Here is a 23,783-nt window from a genome sequence, read left to right on the forward strand (position 1 = left end):
TGTTTAGAGTATAGTGTGCTCTTTTCATTGAATATATTGTTGGCATCTTTCAAGGTTAACAAATATAGATGTACTACATAAGTTTTATTAATTATATAGTAGTCCATCAAATAGAGGACTCATAATTAAGTCTACCAATCTCCTGTTGCCAAAAATTGGTATTCTGTTCCCAATTTGGGGATATCATTTTTACAAAACCATAGCAAGCATCTTTGTAACTAAATATTACATGTTTCTCAGACTATTTCCTTAGGATAATTCCTAGAAGTGTAATTCTGGTAGAATTATGTATATGTATTATGACTCTTTGATATATAATCCCACTACACTCCAGACAGATTATATTAGAAAGTGATGTTACTCTTTTAATGTTTTCCAGTTCAACAGTTGAAATAGTTATATTTGAATGGATATATCTGTTATGACTAAAAAGCCCCAAATATTTCAAATTTTTGCATTTGAATTTTGAGATGCTAATTTTATTAATTTTATTTGTATTTATTGTTTTAGTCATGTATTTTATATATTAGTCATTAATATTTTATCACATATATTAGGAATATTTTCTTAATTTGTCATTTACCTTTTAGGGCTTTTTTCCCCTATATAGAAGTTTTAATGTGAGGCAGTTGATCAATTATTTTCTTTATGGCTGCTGCCTTTGATACCAGACTTATAGACTATCTTCTACCATAAGGTAATATACATATTTACTTATGCTTTATTCTTATATTTTATCTGGAATTGATTTGGAATTTGTTATGACTAAGGAGGTAGCATTGATCTTTCCAAATCATTAACCAGTTGTGAGGTATTATGATCAAGTCAATACTTAAAATTTGAAAAAAATTATATTATGTTTCCCATGTTTAATGCTATTTATTTAATTTTTTTAAAAATTAGGTTGTTAGATACCTGTTGTTTTTTTCAAATAATCAGCTCAGAATTATTTCTCAACTTTATCACTTTAAAATTATTAATTTCTGCTTTGATCTTTATTAAATTTTCCTTTCTTTTATTCTATTTTTAAATTTTTATAGCTTAATTATTTGAATTCACTATTGCTTTATTTCAATTGTTTGTTTAATAATTTAAAAATTTCAGCTAAGAATATTCCTCTCATGTAGCTTTGTCCAAATTCCACATATTTCATATGGCATATTTTTACAGACATTACTTTCTGAATAATTTGTATTACCCTTTTTTTGTTCTTTGAATGAAGAATTTTAGAAAAAAAAGTTTATCCTTTATAAGTAGTTTGAGATTTAATTTAAATAGTTGTTTTTAATTTCTGGTTTACTACATTGTGGCCAAGTGTGTCGCTATAGATTTTTTTTTTAATTTTTGGAAAACCATGAGGTTCTTTGAGAAAGTCTAGTTCCTAATTGGTATTTCATTTAAAAAAAGAAAGTTTGCAATTCTAATTTTTGCTTGTTTCTCTCTCAAATATTTAAAGGAGACATTGGAATCTATTTTTTAGAATTCCCAGTCATTCTCCTATTTTAAAAGAACTCTCTTAGCAACACTGTCCTATTTCTTTTATCTTTTTAATTAAAAATGTTAATTAAAAAATTAACATATATCCTAGAGTACTTTGAGGAAGCATATATTTAATAAAGATGTAAGAAGACATTGTGAAATCACAAAGTGTCAAATGGTTAACAACTGCAAAATCTTTAGATTCTAGGGAGATTCCAATTCCAAGTTCTAGAACAAAGTTTCTGGTTATGCCCCAGAGGATTGCTGCAGCTTACACTATGAGGTGAACTGGGAGGCTCTGAGCCATTCTAAAGTGGTGATGTGTGCACCAACAGACAATTTTATTTCCATGTGTTTCTGTAGTTTTCAAACACAAGTACCCTCTTGTCATTGATTTCTTTTTCTCTCTCTGTTTTTTTTCTTTACTTTTTTTTTTTTTGGAGACAGAGTCTCATTCTGTCGCCCCGGCTGGAGTGCAGTGGCACCATCTAGGCTCACTGCAACCTCTGCCTTCTAGGTTCAAGCAATTCTCCTTCCTCAGCCTCCCGAGTAGCTGGGATTACAGGCACCTGCCACCACACCTGGCCAATTTTTGTATTTTTAGTAGAGACAGGGTTTTGCCATATTAACCAGGCTGGTCTCAAACCCCTGACCTCAGGTGATCCGCCTGCCTTGGCCTCCCAAGGTGCAGGAATTACTGGCATGATTTCTAAGTTTATTCCATTGTGGTCAGAAAAGATACTTGATCTGATTCCTACTTTTTTGAATTTATCGAGACTTGTTTTGTGCCCTAAGCTATGCTAAGCTATGGTCTATTCTGGAGAATGTTCGTTCTGTGTACGGAAGAAAAGAGTGTGTATTCTGCCGCAGTTGGGTGAAACGTTCTGTAAATGTCAATTAGGCCTATTCCTTTTATCTTGTTGCCTTCTCCTTCTTTCCTTTTTTATGGTGGTAAAACATAACATAAAATTTACCTTCTTAAACTTTTTTTTTTTTTTTGAGATGGAGTTTCGCTCTTGTTGCCCAGGCTGGAGTGCAATGGAAAGATCTAGGCTCAGTGCAACCTCCGCCTTCCGGGTTCAAGCCTTCCGGGTTCAAGCGATTCTCCTGCCTCAGCCTCCCAAGTAGCTGGGATTACAGGCATGCGCCACCACGCCCAGCTAATTTTGTATTTTTAGTAGAGACAGGGGTTTTTCCATGTTGGTCAGGCTGGTCTGGAACTCCCGACCTCAGGTGATCTGCCCACCTCGGCCTCCCAAAGTATTGGGATTACAGGTGTGAGCCACCGCGCCCGGCCTCTGAAACATTTTTAAGTGTTCAGTTGAGTAGTGTTAAGTACATTCACATTGTTGTGCAATAGATCTCTAGAACCTTTTTATCTTGCAACACTGAAACTCCAGACCTACTAAATACTAAATCCCCCCATCCCTTGGTAACCACCTTTCTACTTTCTGTTTCTATGATTCTCACTGATTTCGATACTTCATATGAATAAGAATCATAGGGTGTTTGTACTTTTGTGACTGGCTTGTTTCTCAGCATAATGTCCTCGAGGTTCAACCATGTTGTTGCAAGAATTTCCTTCTTTATTTTAAGGTTGCATAATATTGCCTGTACTTCCCACAGTTTCTTCCAACCTTTATTCTTCTTGCCTCATATAATGTGGCGACATGTCACATCTTACCATGTTCCAACCCTACGACCCCACATTCCCACTATGTAGAATATAGTGCTTTTTCGTCCTCAACTCTGTCCTTGAAGCTGATCTCCATCTTCAGAAGGTGGAGAGAAAGGAAACTAAGTGGATAAAACAGGAAGAGAAAGACTTCGTACCTCATCCACTGGTAATTTTTGACACCTCACATTAAAATCAGGGCTGCCATTTTCTGTTTGTTGGTAATTGTATGCTATACTTTTGATTACATTTTTACTTTAATGTATTTGTGTGTCTGTGTCTGAGGTTGAAATTGATTTTTCCACGCTGTATGAAACTCTTATCAGATAAATTTAATCTACTTATATTTGTTGTTATAATTTATATATTTTAATCTGAAATCTGCTTTATTCTTTTGTGGTTTCTAATTTTCATACTTCCTTGATTTTCCTTTTTTAAATTTTTAAATGAAGAATATATATTTTTCTTTTATTGTTCTTGGTATGTATTCCATTTAAAATTCCAATTATCTAGTACCATTAAATTGTTCAGGAGCATTACTCATTTTCAAAAAGGTGAATGCAGTTTAAGCCTAGTGTTATCAATACATAGCTTATGTGGATTGCCCCTGGCTATATGCTTTATTTCAGTGATAGTCGATTCCTGTTCTCAGTTCTATGGCTGAAAGGTACATTAATATTCACAGCTTTAAATCCAGTTTCCAGTAATTTCCACGTTTTCACCAATGTATTATTGCCTGGTTGAGGGGACATTCTTTCCTATTTGGTTCTATAATACTCTGAAACAGTGGAATATGAAAAAGCCACAACCTCATGAATGCATTGTCTTCAAGATTCTTGCCACCATCACCCCAGCTCTCCCTGTTTCTGGAGATTGTCACCTTCCAGAATGTCATAAGTCCTCTTTTTTTGCTTTCTGCTATCTTCTTTCTAAGAGTTGGTGGAGGAAGGGACATTGGTTGAGAACACAACTCTGGCTGCTTTCCAGGTCAACAGTCAAATGGAAAGAGGAAGGTGCAGCCAAGGTGGGTTTGCGAATGTGGGAACTCAGAAGCTAGGATGGCCCTTCAGAGTCATCCAGAGTGGGGCACAGGGTGAAATGACATTGGATGTGGACTGCCCTGGGAAGGGGCCATGACCCTGGATGAGGCAGCTGTCTTCAGCTGAGGCAGTCCCCAAGAGGGTACAGCAGAGTCTGTGTTCTGGTGGAACTCTCAGCAGCTGCAGAATGAGTTCTCCTGTGCTGAATGGGGATCTAGGTGGCACACCACAGCATCACCTCTTAATTACATTCTCATTCATGTAAGTTGACATATTTTCTGTCTCCTCACTAGACTGTGAGCTTCTTACGAGCTAAAACTGTGTCTGTCTTGTTCAGTGTACATCCTCAGTTCCTAGCATGAGTTCTAATAGGCTCTTACTGAACATTCATTGAATAAATAAATGAATGAGCGACACACATCTTTAGGTGTGGGAAGGGGCTGAGGCTGAGAGTAGAGAAAGAGCTGTAAAGAGAGAAAGAATCCCCCATCTCACATAATAAAGATGTTATAATATGCAAGAAAACTATTAAGTGATCTTCAAAACCACAGAAAAAGACAGGTTAAAGAGCATAGAGTAATTCTCTACATCACATTTGAGAAATAGAGCTGGAAATTGTGGGAAGAATATTTATGGCCTTCAAGTCCAAAGAGGGACATAAAATAGTTGTCTGGTGTAATGATTTCCACGTCTCTGGGGTTGCAGCACACTCTCATGATTTTCTGACAGACCCTGCATCCAAATAAACCCTACAGCTTAACATGTGTGAGTGTGTTTATTATTATGAATCAAAGTGAATTTTGTATGTATTGAACTCTGTCTCAGTATATCCCAACGTTTTGTGCCATTGAAATATTTGGAAACACCTTGGAGCATCTAGAAAATCAGCCTTTGGGAGACTGTCCTAGAATTTTAATCAGACAAGCCTGTTTGATTAAGGTCCAAAGGGACTGTGTTTGGCTTTACTGTCTTTTATTCCATAAGCAGAGCTGCTCTCTCTGCTGTGAGGGTCTGTGGTATGCTCAGTTGCTGTTGGAACCTTCGTCCAAACACATTTGCATCTTGCTTTCTCTGCTCCCAAACCTAGTCCTTTCTCCTCAAAGAAAAATTCAACAAGCAAAACAAAAAGAGGCCATAAAACTGATAAAGATGGCAAAAGCCCAAGGAGATTCCCACCTCTCAGGGTGAGCTCTGGGCAGATTGCCCCTGTCTCAACAGCTGGGGACCTGAGCTGTGAAATGCAGCACACACTCCATCTGACCCTCCCACAGAGGGAGGATTGCACTGTGCCCTCCCCACAGCGGGCCAAGGATGGAATGGCTTTTCCTGACTAGAAGTGTCCTCATCACAGACTTTTGCTCAGGCACCATTCTTCTTGGCTCCATGGCAAAGTGCAAAGTCCACAGATGCTCATCCTAAAGAGAAAGTCCCTGGGTTCCCTGCCACTTCTGAGAGGAAAGCTACCATTGTGCATCGAGTCTCTGGCCTGGTTTAACATCTAGTCCCCACGCAGACCTGTGGTAGTTATGATTATCTCCATTTTATGCAGGAGGGAGTTAAGGTAAAGGAAGGGTATGGACTTACCCAGGGTTATTAGCCAATAAGTCGCTGAGCTGGGATTTATTGTTATTTTTTTGGTCATTTGTTCAGCAACTCTTTATTGGGCAGGCACTCTGTACCAGGCCGGGGAACTTTAGCATTGCTACATAGTCTCTCTGGAGGAGCAGCCATCAGGGACTCCATCACTACCTGCCTCCATGTGTTGATATAATAGCAGCAGCTGGGACCGTCCAGCCTGAGGCCTTTAATGTTAGCCTGTAGAATCCCCTGAAACTTCTTCTGGGGGAGGGAGAGAGGGTAAAGGCTGGCATTCTCAGTGGTCTTTGCAGTATCCTAAACTAGGGCTCTGAAGAAAACACCATTCACCCACAGGGCCCCTCTGTGAGCTGGCCTTCTGCAGACCCAGTAGAGACCCGGCACTGGCACATCTCACAGTTTGTACCATGGCATCTTGGTATCTAGGCCAGGCATCAGTTGGATGATAGCTAAGCGAAGTAAAGTCTGTCATCTCCCATGGAACCTTGATTAGAGATTCTACCCCAGACTGTTCCTGAAGTTATGCATGTATGTACATGTGTATGCATATGGTGGCATGGATCAGTTTGTGTGTGCACGTGTGTGTATACCTGTGTGTGTTTGGTACTTTTATGTGTGTGTTATGTGTGCCTACCATGCCTACTCTGCCTTAGGAGTTCCCTAACATGGCAACTGAGCATCAGATTTGGAAGACCATTTGGAAAGCAGTAAAAGTTTCTGGGGTTCTACCACCCATTGACTGTCAAGCCATTTGGAAATAATAATCATTAGAATAGTTAACCGAATAATAGCTAAGCTAATCGACCACTTAGTCTTTTAAGTACTACTCTAAGCAACTTCACAACTGTTAATCCTTAATTCTCAGGACAACCCTATGAGGCTTGAACTATTGTTACTACCCTCTCTTTAAAAATGAGGAAACTGAGGCCAGCAGATCCCATGCTCAGGGGCCCGCTGTGTGTAAGCTGCAGAGCTGCGTTGGAATTCAAGCCATCTGGACTCGGAACTTGCCCTCCTCATCAAGACTGCAGCCCCAAGCTTTACTGAGTTACCAAAGTCGTCTTCCTTTATTTGTCATGGCTCCAAGATGTGAGTTGAATGTTTGAGCTCAGGGATATTTTCCAGGTAAAGGAAAGGTGCCAGAGTAACCGTGGAAGACAATGCATGACAATGGGTCCACCCAGAGCCTCCAAGGCCACTGCTGCCTGCTTTGCTGCTGTCACCGGAGGAAGCAGGCAGCACTGGCTGCAGTGGTGGAGCTGAAGCATCTGCAGGAGGTAGGAAACCACAGAGGTGAGATGAAACCTGATCAAAAATGGTGGCATGGGAAGGCTGGCGAAGTGAAGACTCCGCAGAGGCCTGGGCACCTGCTGGTGCAAACCAAGTCAAGTGTCAGGCAGGCTAGGAGGCAGCACTGAGGTCTCTGCAGAGCCAGGGCCTCTGGAGCCACCATCTTCCCTCATGACCACACCTTCCTTCCTCTTGTAGTGGATAGTTGCTTCTGGAAGCTTCCCTTGGTCAGTTTGCAAGGAAAATCAGGTTCCAAGAGAGGACCTCGGCTGCTGAGGCAATTGAAAAGGGGAAACTGCATAAACATTTTTGTACTTTAGTTTTAGAGAAAATCATACTGAGACTGAAAAAAATTCTGGAATTTTTATTTCAATAAACAGGAACACTTTTTCCACGAGCTCTGCTCAGTTCCCCTCACACTAGTAAAATGTAAATTGCTAAAAAGCACACACACATAGCTGCTAGCTCTAACTAAATATGCAAAAGGGCTTTTTGCTCAGAATGAACAGTGACTCCTTCTTCAGTCCCTCTCTGAGCCAGGTGGATGGGGCATCTTTTCCAGGCCCCTCCACCAGGCACTCTTGTACAGACCACAGCCTGTGCAGCTGTCCACAGCAGCTCCTCCTGATGCTCACTCTCTCAGGCAGTCTGCAAGTGGAAAACACACGTCCTGTCCATGTGGATTTATTCATGTTTCCCGTATCAGTAAGGAGATGGAGCTATAACACATTAAATATTTACAATTATCAGAGAAAAGACAGTACACAGCACTGAACTGAGATAAGAATACAGTTTCAAAATATTTACAATGAACACGTCTTGCTTTTTCTGGTTCTTCTCTTTGGTCTGGCACTTTAGGTCTCTGATCTCTTTATTGTATTTTCTTTCCAGGTTCCCTGTAGTTTTGAAAATGTCTGACAAAACCTCCTAAGTCTGAAGAGGATTGCTGTATAAGTGAGAGACATTTGGAGAGTCTGGTTCCTGTGTCTCCAAGCAAGAGGGCCTTTTTTGGAGCCTCATTTATGCTGATGTGTGTGTCTCCTGCTTATGCCTGAATCAAGTTTGTAGCTGGTTCTATCTATGGCCCCACCAAAGACAGCACCAACGAGAGGAAAGTGGCAGGCCCCTGAGCTTGTGCTAACCAAAAGAACTGATTTACACTGGTCTCCTGAATATCTCAAGGTCTTTTATACAGCCGGAGTTAACATGGAGCCAGGAATGGATTGGTTTATGTTTCCTTTAGTTAATTCGACTTCAAAGTGTTCCACATTATTACATTCAGAAGTAGCTCCTTCATTGTGTTTGATTTTAATCTCCACTCTTTGAAAGATCTCACTCTTTCCTTTTAGGTTTTGAAATAGTCAATGACCAAAAACAACAGAGATTCGACCTGAATGTGTTACATTAGCAACACCAGGGAGAGAAAGACAAACACAGGAAAGGTATTAAAAATTTGGCGCCTTGTTTAATTATAAAGAATGCAAAAGAAGCATCAACTGTGAAATATTTGGCTATTCAGAGAGATTAAAGACCTCCAGCTTTTGGAATGGGGTGCCAGAGAATTATCAGGATCACAGGCGTTTTATTTGATGGGTGCCACATTCGACCTTGAAGCGTTGAGGCTGGCACTCCTTTGTGTCCTGGGGATCTCCTGATGTCCTTGCTCCCTGGCGGTATCTGCCCCAGGGCCTCTGGAGGCCTCGCCGTGGAGTATGAGGTTGCGCACGTTTCTGGTGTATATTTATATCGAGGTGGCTGCGTTGCCAAGGAGCTCTGAGAGAAAGCAGAGCGGAGATAACTTCTAATCCACCTTTCTGTGATAATGTGGCGCAAAGTGAAGAGACCCAGGGCTCCATCCTCTGGTCTGGCATCGCCCTGGGAGGGGCGGGCCCTCGGGGTGTTTTTAGCAGCCCCAGTGCACTGGCGAAACTCTGTGCATTGCTGAACTCTGTGCAACAAATAGGAAAGACTGGGACAGAAGAGGAGAATGAAAGCAAACTGTAATTTGTAGGTAACAAGAAATGTATTTGAGTGTCCATTCACAAGATTTGGACAGCTGGAGAATTAGAATCTGGGAGCATTGGAACTGGCAAGGAGCCAACAGGGAATCGGGAGTAGAAAGAGAAAGTCCCTTGCCCAAGATCACAGAGGGAGCTGGAAACAGGGGGGCTGTGGAGACTAACTATATTAGTCCGTTTTCATGTGGCTGATAAAGATATACCGAGACTGGGTAATTTATAAAGGAGAGAGGTTTAATGGACTCACAGTTCCACGTGATTGGGGAGATCTCACAATAATGGCAGAAGGCAAAAGGCACTTCTTACATGGCAGCAAGCAAAGAGAGAATGAGAACCAAGTGAAAGGGGTTTCCCCTTATAAAACCATCAGATATCATGAGACTTATTCATCACCATGAGACAAATATGGGGGAAGTCGCCCCCATGATTGAATTATCTCCCACAGGGTCTCTCCCACAACATGTGGGAATCATGGGAGCTACAATTTAAGATGAGATTCGGGTGGAGACACAACCAAATGGTATCACCAGCCTGGGGTTCGTTGCACCACATTCCACATTTTTAGGGGGCTCCTAAACGGGAGTGAGGTTCCTTCCCTGACACTTTGAAGCTGACCCACAAGGAGCCATTCCCTGAGGATCCTTTCCTGATGGGCCATGAGTTCTACCATTTTAGATGGGTAGAAGGGTCTGGAGCTCTGTATAGGGGTGAAGTCAGAGGAGAAGGAAGAGGGATTCAGTCCATCCTATGCACATAGGTAATGTACTAAGATGAAATGTAGCAGAGTGCATAAAGCCGTGTTTCTGGTGTCAGACAGACTTGGCCTTGCATCCTAGGCTCACCCATGCCTGAACTTGGGTGACTCATTCAAGTTTGCAGTACCTCTGCTTCCTCATGTTTAACATGCGAATTAGGATACTGTTGTGATTTGAATGTTGTATGCCCCTGAAATTCATATGTTGAAGCCTAATCACCAATGTGATGATATTAGGAGGTGGGGCCTTTGGGAGGTGATTAGGTCATGAGGGTGGAGCCCTCGTAAATGGGACTAGTGGCTTTATAAAAAGAGGTCCCAAAAAGCTGCCTTGTCTCTTCTGCCATGTGAAGTCACAGCAAGAAGATGCCTTATTTGAACCAGAAGTGGGTCTTCACCAGACACCAAATCTGCTAGTGCCCTGATCTTGAACTTCCCAACCTCCAGAACTGAAAAATAAATGTCTGCTGTTTATAAGCTGCCAGTTTCTGGTATTTTATTACAGCACAGTTCTATGTTACAGCAAAGCTAAGACAGTCACCTTCTTCACATACTTGTGTAAACTCATGTAAGAAAATAGACATGAAAATCCCTTGTGATAAAAATGTGCTTTATAACTGATTCCTGAGGAATTGGTCTTCCATTAATAAGCATCATGCAGTGATCACTGGTCATTTTGTATCCTTGCCATTCTTATCATTTTTGGCTTCCTCCAGATCATGTCTCCACTCCAGAATTTGCTTGAGGTGTGAACAAGGGACATGGGCTGGGGTTTATTAAGGTAGAATCAACTGGTGAGACTGAATGATCCTGTGTGGTTTTCCACAATGAATGCTGCTTTATGCATTCATATAAAGTGCCCTGAGACAGCACGTTCCAGGGACAGGCCTTTTTTTTGGGACCTAAACAGATGCCCTTCGAGGTAGAGTGGAGAAGAGCCAATGAGGCCCCAGGCCTTTGGCTTGAATTTCTGGTGTCTCCATCTCTTCATGGCACAAAAATTCCCTGGAACAGAATATCTTTTCACAAGGAATTTTAATAAAAGTTGATGGAATAAGAAAAAAGGATACAGGAATTATTCACAACACAAAAGTAGCCACAGCAGCAAATCAGTCCTGACTGGCACTGTCTCTTTCTACAGCGTCGGGCCTATAAGGACCTGTGGGGATTGGATTGATAATCCAGTTTAGTCCAGGCCCAACAATTCGACAGGATCCTTCACAGGTCCTGAAGGGGTTTTGTGTTTTGTATGGAGAATACACTCTGAGAGTTCCAGCCATTACATGCGCCTATACTTAATCTGACTGATGGCCAAGGTCAGACTGTGGTGCCAGCAGAATAAACCTCTTGATCTGTGGACATCAGCAGTATCGTCCCGTGAGCAGGCAAACTACGGGGTCTATCACCAGGCCCTTCTGAGTGATCAAGGGCCTCCTAGGGGACCAAGGTCCCTGATGAGCTGATCTGGAGACTCTTGGGCAATGGGAGTCTAAACTTGGCCATCAAGAGTGAAAGGAGAGAAACTGTTGTTCTCAGAACATAAACAACAAGACCCTGACTCTGAGCTTTCCCCTTTAGGGATAATTCCTTCCCACTCCTAGTCATTTGTCTAAAAGCTCCCACACTCAAGCCCCAATCAAGTATTTCCTCCTCCATGGACCCAATTCAGCCAATACATATTTATTGAGTACCTATTACGTGCCCAGAAGGGTTTTAACTTAAGTTGACCTGCTCTGAGGCTGAGTAAAAGCCTTGGTTTGGGTGGATTCCCATATTACAGGGAAGTACTGGAAGGGCAGCAATGTCGTGATCCCTGGTTATTGGTCCACTCTGAACAGGGCTTCAGGCAGTGACCGGGGGAAAAACAGACAAAGTATGTGAGCCCCAACTCCTGCTATCTAGAGAAGAACTTGGATATCTAGGCAACTCAAGATGTCAGGGCCACAGCTAAGCTCTAGTGCAGGATTTTCACACCAATGGAGGAAGCAAATGTGGGACCAGAAGCTGGGCAGGAGTTCTGCTGTGCATATGGACCATCTCTGAGGAGCTCGAAGAAGGCACAGTGAACAAATCAGTACTCAGAGGACAAGATTCAGGCCTGGGGTCCAGGACCATTGTAGTCTCCACCAGGAATGACCCTGGATCAAGGTAGAGCTGGGCTTATAAGTAGAAGCACTGAGACTTTCACCTACAAAGCCAATGTCTGGGTCTCTTCTTTTGGCCTTCCTAGATACCACCCTGGTCCAAGATACAGTTCAAGGCCACCTCCTAAAACCAAAGTTTTCTTGGTGTCTCCCAATCACAGAGACCTCTTCCCCTCTTGATTCCCTAAGGAGATTTCCCTCTATCACACTCACATTGACACGGAAGAATATTCTACTCAATTTCCTCTATCTCTGCATCTGAGCTGAAGCTACTCAGGGAGGAGTCAGTATTTACTCCCAGTTATGGTGCCAAACACAGGCGGGTGCTAACTAGAACACCCATGAAAAATGTCTGCACATCACACCTCACCCTAAAGTTACTCCACATCAAGTGAAATACTTTCCAGCTCCTCACCATCACCTGCAACACAGTACATGTATCAGAGGTCCTGGCTGGTCCAGACTCCAGCTCATGGGAGCTACCCTGGTGGGAGATCCACAGGCCTGCTTGGCCAAGAGATGTGCTGGACTGAGCTGCTCCAGGCTAAAGAGCAGTGGAAACCTTGTTCTTTTATTAGAGAAATTCTTGTGAGTTGCCCTATTTTAAGAAATGTAGTTTGTTTAATGACTTTTCAAAAGTCAGTTAAAAGGGATGGAAAAGAAATCAGAAGCATTTAAAAAAAGAGAGATTCTACTGGGGATATTACTTATGATTGGCACTTGCCTTTCTTGCAGATTCGTTCTTGACTTTGCATCCTGTCCTCAGAGTGATACTCTGCCAACCAGACATTGTCACCTACTAGGCGACTTACTCAGGGCTCCTTGGCTCTGTCTGGAAAATCTCTCCTCCTTTTGCCCATCCTTGCTTCCCATCCCCCTCTCCCAGCTCAGAGCCTTTGTTGACGTTGACAGCTCATCCCTGGGCCATCATTCATCCTGCCCATGGCAAACTTTGGAGAAAATAAAAAACCCTGCTCCCCTAATCTCATTAGAAGGGCTGCAAATTGAATTTAGCCCCTCTCAGTGTCCCCTCAGCTGGCTGTCATTAGGAGCAGAGGCTGGGCCTTGGCTGATACCCAAAGACCAGCTAACTGAATTTGAGATGCTGTGGTCTTGACAGGCCAAGAGATGTAATTGAAGAGCCGTGGGGCTCCTGGTAACATTTCAGGCTGGGATTACACTGGGGATCCAAAACCCCCATCTGCACTGGTGTTGGGGGCACTAAAAAGTCACCCATTGGGCTTCCAGGGTCGGATTATTGATAAAGAGATCATTCCCAGTGGAAGGTAGGGGGGTGGTGTGGGGGAGACTGCATTGGTTACCATGCAAAATGGGTGTCAGAGGTGGAGGGAAAGGGACAGTGTATCTAGTGAGAGTCAGCAAATCACTCAAAGTTAGAAAAAATTTGCAGGAAGTTTTGTCTAATGAAAAGAAAAAGCAGTTAGGGGAGAGTAGGTGATGAACCTACAAAATACAAGGAAAAGAAATACTGGGTTTTAATCTGTGGGCATTACTGGTCTGTTTGTATAAATCTTAACTTTTAAATTCTTGAATCATCATAGCTTTATTTTTCATGTCAACACTAAACCCCAAGCAGAGAGGGGCTTTTTGTGATCGAAAATTGTATTTTTATTTTTGGAAAATGTACCAAAAAACTGCGTCTAACATGTATGCAAATAAGAAAGTATTTATATCCATATAACGAAAGTATATCCATATAACAAAATATTTAACAGAGGTTCATGTGGAAGACATGTCTCTACTTATTTGAATTTCTGAGGTTTCTTTAGTTCCCAGACCTATCGTAAGTATCTCAGTAAGGCTGAAAATTCCATGAAATCCTGTTTTAAAGAGGAGGAAATGAGCAATAGTTAACCACCTACTATGTGCAAGGCACAGTTCTAAGCCTATTATGCACATCGTCTGACTCAGCGTTCACGGCAAAGGAACAAGACAGGCATTACTCCAGTAGGGATCCCCACCTTGCTGACGAGGAGAGTGACTCTCACAAAGGTTAGTCAGTCTCTTGCTTAGTGTCATAAGGATAGGAAGGGCTGGGGCTGGGATTGGAACCTAGGACTGCCTGGTTCCATCACTCCCTAGGCCTTCCTGGCTTTTGAGAGTGGTAGGTTTCCTATGCCATGTTGTATCCCTAAAAAAGTCAAAATGACAGAGTCTGTCACTCAGTTGGGAACACAGGCTGTGGGGCCAGACAAGCTCAATTCCACCGCCTACTAGTTGTGTGATGTTGGACAGTTCCAAATCTGTCTGTGCCCTCCTGGAAAATGGTGATCCTAGTAGGACTTGCCCCATCAGTTCACTGTGAGGATTAAAGAAATCAATGCACCTCCAGAGTGCATGCATTGCACAGTGCCTGGCACATTGTAAGCACTCACTATGTAATACTGGATTATAATCAGTGTCATAGTGGTGCAGTGAAGAATGTCCATCCATTTGCATATTTGATGGTCTAAATTTGAGAGGTCACCATCCAAATATGAGGCCACAACATCGTCAGACTCTGGTATTCCTTGCCTGACACTGCCAGATTTACGGTCAGAACGCCTCACATTTACATTCATAGAACTTACTCATAGATGCAATTTCTCCTGAAGAGTAAAAGACGGACTTAAGGTTTTTCCTATGTTGATTCTATTTGTGGATTTTTTTCTCCAGCTTATATTCCTCCATGTAAGGTAAGGGAAGGGTGATGTGACTGCAGCTGCCCGCCACAAAGGCCCTTAATGACCAAGTCCTCACTATATGCTACGTGTTTTACAAATTTTACCTCATTGAATGTCCACTTTTATGCATCTTCTTGTGGGCAGGTATTATTCTCACCTTTTCAGATGAGAAAAGTGTATTTATTTTATGTTTTCCATATTCTATCATGCCAACAGCATTCACTACAACCTTAAAGTTTCTCTAAAATGGCACAGACTATTAAAACATGGACTCTGCTACCTTCAGCAGGAATTAGTTACATACCTAAAGGCCTTTCTACCTGGCATTGTGTATCCCAGTGGAATGTAGGTTTCCGATTTAATGAACATTGTTGATCTTTACGGAGTGCCTGGCTCTGGGTTGACAGGCTTTTCCATGTCATCTCATTTATCACCCATCAATTCTATGAAGAAAAGCCTTATGATTTTTACATTGCAGATGAAAAGGTTATAAGTGGAGTTTCAAAGATCACAAAATTACTGAGTAGAGGATTTGGGATTTGAACCCAGGTGCCTCTCCCTAACTCCATCTCCGGGGAGCTTCCTATCACATTGCACAGTTTCAGCACAGTCTGAAGACCCTGTGCACAGGCCTCTGGGAAGCCACTTGCAATCGGTTAAAGTTGGCACCAATGATGAAGCCCAGTTTTCCTCCCATATTTACTCAAATTCTTTTATTTGCGGGTGAAGAAATTAGGCCTCAGGGAGGTTAAATGGCTTGCCAGAGGTCACATAGGCCCTTTGTGCTGTGTGAGTCAGACTCTGTTTCAATTCTTGTCCTAGTCCCATCCATACAACTACCAGCCCCCACAACTTCATTCCCCAGGGGCCTGATCCACTTGGGATTTTTGGCAGCCTAAAGCTGTCAAGACAGTTTCTCCTTCGCAGAAAGGTTCCCTTTAGTGCTGGTTCCTTCTCTTAATCAGATGCTGCAAAAGTCCATGGGTAGAGTCCCAGTCTGGAGAAGTTTCAAGGTTGTAACTAAAGACCTGACAGAGGCTGGGGAGCAGCCCCTGGCAGTGCGTTCACTGCCCCTGAATTTATTCCAAAGGTTCTGAAGCCCCCTTACCATTGACTGCGGTTCTTACAAACTGCCTTCCTCTAGATTTGACTTTTCTGAGGAATCTCTGGGCACTTAAAAGGGACTTTTGAGAGAATATGGCCCAACCCCTTCACTTTATAGGAGCCAAAGCCTAAGGAGAGGAGTCTGTGGCAATTAAGGGCTCAAGAGACAGACTGCTGGGAACCAAATCCTGTTACCACTTAGCTAGATGACCTTGGACAAGTTAGTTACTCTCTCCCTGGGCCTTGGTTTCCTCATCTGTATTTGGAAATGCTGATAGTATTTATGGAGAATTAGAAATGGCCTCAAATTCTTTGATATCTCTCCATTCAAGAGGTGTCATCTTTTCCCACTCTCCTTAAATCTGAGCTGGCTGGTGATTGTGCTGATTCCAGGCCTAGTTTTTAAAAGAATTGTCAGCTTCACCTTGGTCTCATGGAGTCCTGAATTGTCACAGAAGAGATACAACTACCCTGAGGCCAGCATGCATGAGGAAGTCCAAGATAGCCATTTGAAGAAGCTGTGTGTTTAGGGGGAGAGAGAGAGAGGCCCAGGCAGCCTCCAGCTATACCAACCTCCAGTCCTTCAAGTCATCCTGAGGCCTCAGACATAATGGAGCAGAAATAAGCCTCATCCAAATTCCTAGCCCATGGAATAATGAGACAAAATAACAATAAGTTGTTGTTTTCGGACAGTAAGAGTGGTTAGTTGTACACAGTAGATAACCAGAACAATACCTCTCAGAAAGTTGTGAGAATTAAATGAGTTGATACAGTTGTGATATGGAGCAGTGTCTGGCACAGTGTTCAATAAAAAAAGTGAGTTATTACTCACTCAACAAATATTTATTAACACCAAGTTGTTCTATACCTTGAACTAGCTGGGAGGGTCACAGTGGAAAGAGTGACTCAAAGAATCTGGCCCTTGTGGAAATTAGGAGAACTGTAACCTAGTAGTACACTTCCTATTGAGTGAAGAATGTATTTTCCCCTACTTGGGCCCCCCACATCATATCTGTCCCTGGCGAGGTAGAAGTTATAGCCTCTCCTTCTAATGGGATGCCCAAGACTGGGTGGGTCTGGAGGGGTTAAGCCCAGGGATGTTGTCCCAGGGCTGCTAATGAAAACTCAGCTGCTATTGATTCCAGCAAGCACTCCCTTTCCCAGGTCAGAAGAGAAATCCAAACCATTGTTGAGTAAATACAGTATTCTGCTCACTACGTCAATTAGCCTGACCCCAGGGGCTCTAGGAGCCCCCTGGCTCCCCCATTTGCAATGACAGCTGCCATGCTAATGAATCCACATTGACATGATAATTAAACCATTACACAAAGTGGGGCTTTCCTAGACACAGCAAATTCAGCAGGGGAGCCCGGGTGGTCGTGGCCTGGACAAGGCAATGGGGACCATACCAGGCCCAGGAGCTAACATGCAGTGCCTGGGTCATTCCCAGACTTGTCCACAGGGGCAGCTGGACTGGAGCACTGCAGCTGCTGCCTCTGGCACTGGAGGCAGGGATGGGGCAGGCAGGCCAGGAGAAGGATGTCACCCGAATGCTGCTCCTGCTCTCCAGAAATCCTTAATTGGGTGAAGCCTGAAAGGAAGGAATCCTTTGCCTCTTTATGGAAGAGACAGGGCACCCTGTCAACTCTGGCCTAGCCCTTCCCCTCTGGAAGGCTTAGCCACATTCAAGGGAGAGTTGGACAATGGGGACTGCGAGGGCCAAGGAACCTTGTATTCCTGGCATCATCAGGAAGAGCCACGTGACCATCTTTCTCAATATCTTTGGAGAAAATGACTCTTTCTGCAAGCAGATGATTACAAACTGCAGAAACATCTGACTTCTTGGTACAACCTTACCAATAACTCATTTTTGAGACTCCAACCAACGACAGTCCTCTTTGCAAGAGCACAGACTCGGGAGTCAAGGGGACTGGGCTTATATCTCAGCTCTGCAACTTATTAATTGTGTGATCTCAGGAAATCACATGGTGTTCTGAGCCTCTATTTCTTCAACTGTAAAATGGACTTAGAAAAACTGCTTGGCCTCCCTGTGCTTGGGATTAAACAAGACAGTTTATGTAAAAGGTTTAAGACAGAATTTTACTTAAATAGATGACAGAACCTTACTGGCCACAATAACACTCTCCATAAAGATGAGTTCCATTGACAGAAATAATCGTTGTGATTGATTGGGTGGGAGGATAGAAGGAACAGATTAAGATACTCCTAGAAGAACCTCCAGACAAAATGAATGTGTTTTCCTCCGGACAACTCCATGCAGGTAAAGCTGCATGTACAGTGTGCTCAGTATAAATACGGGGAAAAAGAGGGACAGAAAATGACATGCTTGTGGCAGAGAAAGAGGCTAAAGGGGAGGGCTGTCCTGGTTCAGGACTATTAGGCATCACCCCATAAGAGGTGACTAATCAAATATTTTCCCACCTATCCATCCATCTCCATTATTCATACAAGCACAAACACATATATTAGGGGCTTATGATATAGAATTAAACACAGGCCAAACCAGTGCCTGTTTCATATAAAAATCTGGTCAATAAACGAATGAATGAATAAGATGCAATTCCTGCTCTCATAATACCCTGTAAAATGGAGTGTACTGTTCATCTCACACTTGTGTGTGCTGCCTCTTTTTCCCTTAACATAAGGCAATTCTAGCTGAGCTATGATTTGTGGGCAGCAAAGAAAACACAGGTATGCAGTTTTACAAGACAACTACAAGCAGGTGATAACCTGGCAAGAATATACTCAGACAAATTATGCTCAGAAATATAGGAGTTCAGCAGTGGGCAGGTGAAGAAATAACCATGTTGGATTCAAAACTGAGGATTTTGAGATTATATCCATATTTAGCTGGGAAAGTACTGTGATTGATTAGTAATGTCTGCCATGGGCATGGGAATGGAGAGAGATGGGTCTTTCTTCATGCTAGGTGTTTGTCATCTCAGGTCTAGGCAAGATCTAAGATACCTACCATTATATGTGTGTGTGTGTGTGTGTGTGTGTGTGTGTGTGTATCATATGGGATAAGCCAATTCTCTTCTCCTCATACTATGAGCAATTAGTATTACAGTTTGCTACGTGAACCAGTTTTGGTTCTTTTCTTCTTCCTGCCTCCCTGCCAGTTACCTTAAGTAACTCCATTCAAGCTCTCAAAACCTGTGCTGTCATACAAAAGAAATCTGGCTGCCTTAAAAGAATCTAATTCAATTTGTCAAAGGTGCCAAAAAAAAGTCAAACTTTTTGTTAACTAATTCAACAAACATTTACCAAACATCTATGTCAAAAGCCTTGGGAATAAATAAATAAAGAACCCACAGTTTTCTCAGGTGCTCAATGTCTAGTGTTTATGTGCTGGGGGGTGGGGTGGGAAGAAAGAGGCAGAAACACCTGCAGACACACTCTTGCATCCCTTGTTTAGAAGGCATAATAGTCAGTGAAATTTAATTTGATGTGGCTTAAGCGTTCTTTGGAGGGAAGCCGCCCCCATTTATGCTGTGGGAGCTGATGCAGCTCTGGGAGCAAGTGAGGTTTGAAATTGAGGTCTTTGGATTTCCAACCCCCTTCAGTTTGGGCTTCCTGGAGGAGGCTGCCCTGTGCCTGGGAGAGTCCAGGCAGAGGGTGGAAGGTGAGAGGAGGGCATGTGGGACCAGAGGACCCCTTTGGACCCTGGGATGTTCAGAGTCCTTCCATTATTGTCAGGATGACCCGTTCACATCTTTTAAAAGATGAGATAGAAGATGAGCAGAAGCTTTTTTGGTGCTTTCTCCACTAAACCTTTGCTACCCAAAGTGGGTTTCCCAACCAGAAGCATCAGCATCCCCTCGGAACTTATTAGAAAATGCAACATCTTAGGCCCTTTCCCAGATCCACCAAAACAGAATGCAAATTGAAACAAGAACCCCAGGTGATTCCTGTGCACATTGCAGTTTGAGAAGCCCTGGTTTATGTTGCAGAAATGCCATTCACGCCCCCTTCCTCATTGGGTAGTCACAGTGGACTCTACAATAATATCCTTTTTCAGTATGACTTTTTTTTTTTTTAATTTTAACTTTCCTAAATGCTCTTGTGAGTAGGCTCAACCCTTCACCTCCAGGCTCACATCAGACGTGCGCCCTCCTATGCCACTCAGCTCCTCTGTTCCTTTGGCATTAAGAAGGGTCTTCCATTGCTGTGACCCAGGCTCGGCGATGTGAGGGCACCACATTTACCTGGTGTAGTTACCCATGACCAGTGGGCTCCATTCCCCTTCCCTTCTCTTTGTAGGCTTTCTAAGAGAAAAGAGATAAAGAAAAATCCATGCTATCATGGAAGGGTGGGAGATGGAGTAGGGGATAAAAAAGGGATGTGATGGGCAAAGTGTGAGTATGGAGGGAGGCCTGGTTGGGGAGCCAGGAAAGCTACAAAAAGGAGAGAAGATGTTGTGGATGGAGATCCTGAAGAGTAAGCAGCAGTTACAGTTAACTGTGGGGTTATAATTTTTTTCCCTCCACTGGTTCTCTGCTTTCTGCCATTCATTCTTTCGATCAATCACTTATTCAGCAGATTTTAATTGAGATGCAGGTTTGTGCCCGACTCTGTTCTGGGTGCTGAGGATACTGACAGAAGACAAACTCAAGGCATGAAGTGGGCGGGGAAGACATCAACTGAGAAGCCAGCTGCCAGGCCGAGCAGAGGCCTTGGCCCTACACCGGCATGGCTGCCAGGCACCATAACTGGACTGGGCCTTCCTCTCCTCATGACTATGGCATCAAAGGATTCTATGCCTACCTGAGGCATGAGAACACATTAAGTAAAGCAGATAAAATGACTCTAGGGTCTTCTGCCTTGCCAGATCTTTTTCTTAGGATGAGTTTAATGAGGCACACACAGTCCTGGATGTTTTACATGCACCATCTGATTGATCCGTCACAATCAGAATCCTGTGAAACTGTTAGCAGAATGAGGGGAAGACTGGGGTGACACAGTGTGTGAGTGACCTGAACCCAGATCTTTCCTGGCAAAGCCTGTGATCCTGACCACTTAGTGAACAGAAGACAAAAAGGCAGCAGGTGGTCAGAGGGGTACAAATTGCACATTTCTGCTCTGATGTAAATTTCTGGAACCAGTTTGAATTTATTTGAAACAGAAATACTTTGCTGGCCACTAAAGAGGAAATCTGCCCTGATGCCATCCCTTCCAGAAGGCATATTCAAGAAACACTGGCTGGAATGAATGGAGAGAGCCTGGAGACAGCCAGGATATTGAGAAGCTCGACCAAGTCCTGGGGCCCCAACAACAGCAAACTCCACACTTGAGGCTACTGGGAACACTCTGCTGGGTTTAGCTTTATTTGTCCCTCCCACTCTGTGAAATCCTGGGGACTGTCAAATAAATGACAAGACTCATTTTACAAGTAGACCAGAAGTCTGCAGTGGCGAGTCGGAGCTGATTGCCTATCTTATCTTGAGTCATCAGTCTCTCATTCCGCCTTCCACAAACAACTCTCAGTTGTGAGATCTGTGCATGGACCTGATGCAGTGGGCATTTCCCAGGACCTTGGTCCCTCGTGAGCCTTAGGGAATGAGAAGCACACTTAGCCCCCCGCTGAGGGGACCTTGACCAGCTGGACCAGAGCAGCAGGCAGACTGAAGCCTTGAGGTGCTGGGGGTGGTGTCTAGGCACTAAAGTATGGTGGTGACGGTGACCATGACACACAGCACTTTGGGAGGCTGAGGTGAGTGGACTCAAAAGGGATTCAAAACCAGCCTGGCCAACATGGTGAAAACCCATCTCTGCTAAAAGTACAAAATTAGCTGTGCGTGGTGGCACATGCCTGTAATCTCAGCTACTTGGGAGGCTAAGGCAGGAGAATTGCTTGAACCCCAGGAGGCGGAGGTTGTGGTGAACCAAGTTTGTGCCACTGCACTCCAGCCTGGGAAACAGAGCAAGACCCCATCTTAAAAAAAAATCAATGACCATGACAATGATGATGATAGGTAACTTATAACTCAGGCTTATTACCTGCTAAATTCTTTTATGCACTATTTATGCATTGCCTCATGTAACCTTGACAACGTTTTTTGGATAAAGAAACTGAGGTCCAGGGAGGCTGAATAACTTTCCTAAGTTCATACACCTACTAAGTGGGAGAGCTGAGATTTGAACCTCAGTGTGTTGGAGTCTAGAGTTTCTTACCCCCCTTGTTTGGGGCAGAATATCACCTGTCTACCAAAACTAAATCACAGGCCAGGAGCAATGGTTCATGCCTGTAATCCTAGCACTTAGAAAGGCTGAGGCGGGAGGATCACTTGAGCCCAGGAGTTTGAAACCAGCCTGGACAACATAGTGAGACCCTGTCTGGATAATAAATTTGAAAATTAGCTGGGCATAGTGGTGTGAGCCTGTGGTCCCAGCTACTCAGGAGTCTGAAGCAGGAGGATCCCTTGAGCCTAGGAAGCAAAGGTTGCAGTGAGCCATGATGGCCCCACTGCACTCCAGCGTGGGCAGCAGAGCAAGATCCTGTCCTTCCCCACCAAAAAATCCCACAAAACCCGAAAATCAAACTAACAAATTACAGAGCCTTCAAGGATTTTCTCCAGTAGCAGATTTTCCTGGTCAAGCATGGAGCACCCTCACTTTTTTTGCCCCAGACGTATCTTCCTTCTTGGGGTCATCTCACCTTGTTGCTGCCACCCCTATGTTGCTTAACTCCAAAGACACAGAATGGATCTTTAAAATGAGATGAAAGCAGAACAGCAGGTAGAACAGAATGTAAGAAACATTGAACTAGTGAAGTTTATATTCGGCTGTATCTCCAGGACCTCACCTCACTGGTTTTGTAGCACAGCAAAGATCCTTGGTTCTGGGGCCAGGCATTCCTGTGTTAAAATCTGACTCCATGGCTTCCTAATGCTCTGCTTCTGAACAGAGTTCTCAGCCTTCCATGGTGTTCTCATATGCAAAGCAGGAATGATGGTAATCCCTGCTTTGCTGGGTTATTGGAAGATTAAATGAGACAACGTGCGTGAAGTACTTTGCTGGATGTCTGGCATAAGTAAGTGCTTGATAAATGGAGTCTGTTATCCGTTAGCACAGCAAATATTAGCATCTATTCTATATATTGGGCTTTAGCATAAGATTTCATTTTAACTATCCTCTTTTAAGCTCTTCAGTAAGTGTTCTGGTTTTCTTCATGGAGTTCTTACACATTTCTTATAAAGGTTATCTCTTGGTTTTTGAAGTCTCTGGTTGCTATTTCAAATTTAAGTTTTTCTGTTATAACTTCTTTAAAAGTTTAGCAATTATAAAATATTTCAAATGTATTGAAAAAACTAAAAATCAGCATTTTAGCCCCAACTAAATTGGTTAAGTCTACCTCTTTCTCCATGCAAAGCATGTCTACTAGGTAAGTGAGCTCCTCTGTGCCAAACCAAGGGAATCATTCTCCCTGCACAGTTGATTGAGGTGCAGCCCACCCATTTCATTGACTTGGAGAGATAAGTAACCCCTTCCCAGTGGAGGAAAGGTTGTTGTGGTTGATAGGAGCTGAGTCATCATGGTTAACACCCTAAAATTCCTCATCCTGCAATCCTATACCCACACAAACAAAGGCACCACCATAAATACACAAACTTGCAATAGATTGATTATTGCCTTGTATGCTTTCTTTTAAAAAGTACAAATAAACTTACTGATGTCAATAAATATCAGTACTGAATAGTTTCCCATTTTAGGATGCACCAGTACCTCTTTGGATAAAAATACACTGACACCTTTGTTTCTGATGTGTTTGCCATTAAAAATTGCACAGTGGGCTGGGCGCAGTGGCTCATGCTTGTAATTCCAGCACTTTGGGAGGCAGAAGTGGATGGATCACCAGGTCAGGAGTTCAGGAGCAGCCTGGCCAAGATGGTGAAACCTCGTCTCTACTAAAAATACAAAAATTAGCCAGGCCTAATGGCGGGTGACTGTAATTCCAGCAACTCGGGAGGCTGAGGCA

The 23,783-nt window shown here is 43.2% G+C and overlaps 1 long non-coding RNA gene across 1 annotated transcript in view; it reads right to left on the reverse strand.

Moving 5' to 3' along the window:
* Positions 1-7,428: 7,428 nt before the first annotated feature.
* Positions 7,429-23,783, reverse strand: part of LOC105534344 — a 70,477-nt gene continuing 54,122 nt past the window's right edge. The window contains exon 3 of the long non-coding RNA XR_001005255.1: positions 7,429-10,857. This is a non-coding gene — a long non-coding RNA (uncharacterized LOC105534344). The remainder of the gene's footprint in view (positions 10,858-23,783) is intronic.

Source organism: Mandrillus leucophaeus, unplaced genomic scaffold, assembly GCF_000951045.1.
Source record: "Mandrillus leucophaeus isolate KB7577 unplaced genomic scaffold, Mleu.le_1.0 Scaffold100, whole genome shotgun sequence".
NCBI lineage: Eukaryota > Metazoa > Chordata > Mammalia > Primates > Cercopithecidae > Mandrillus > Mandrillus leucophaeus.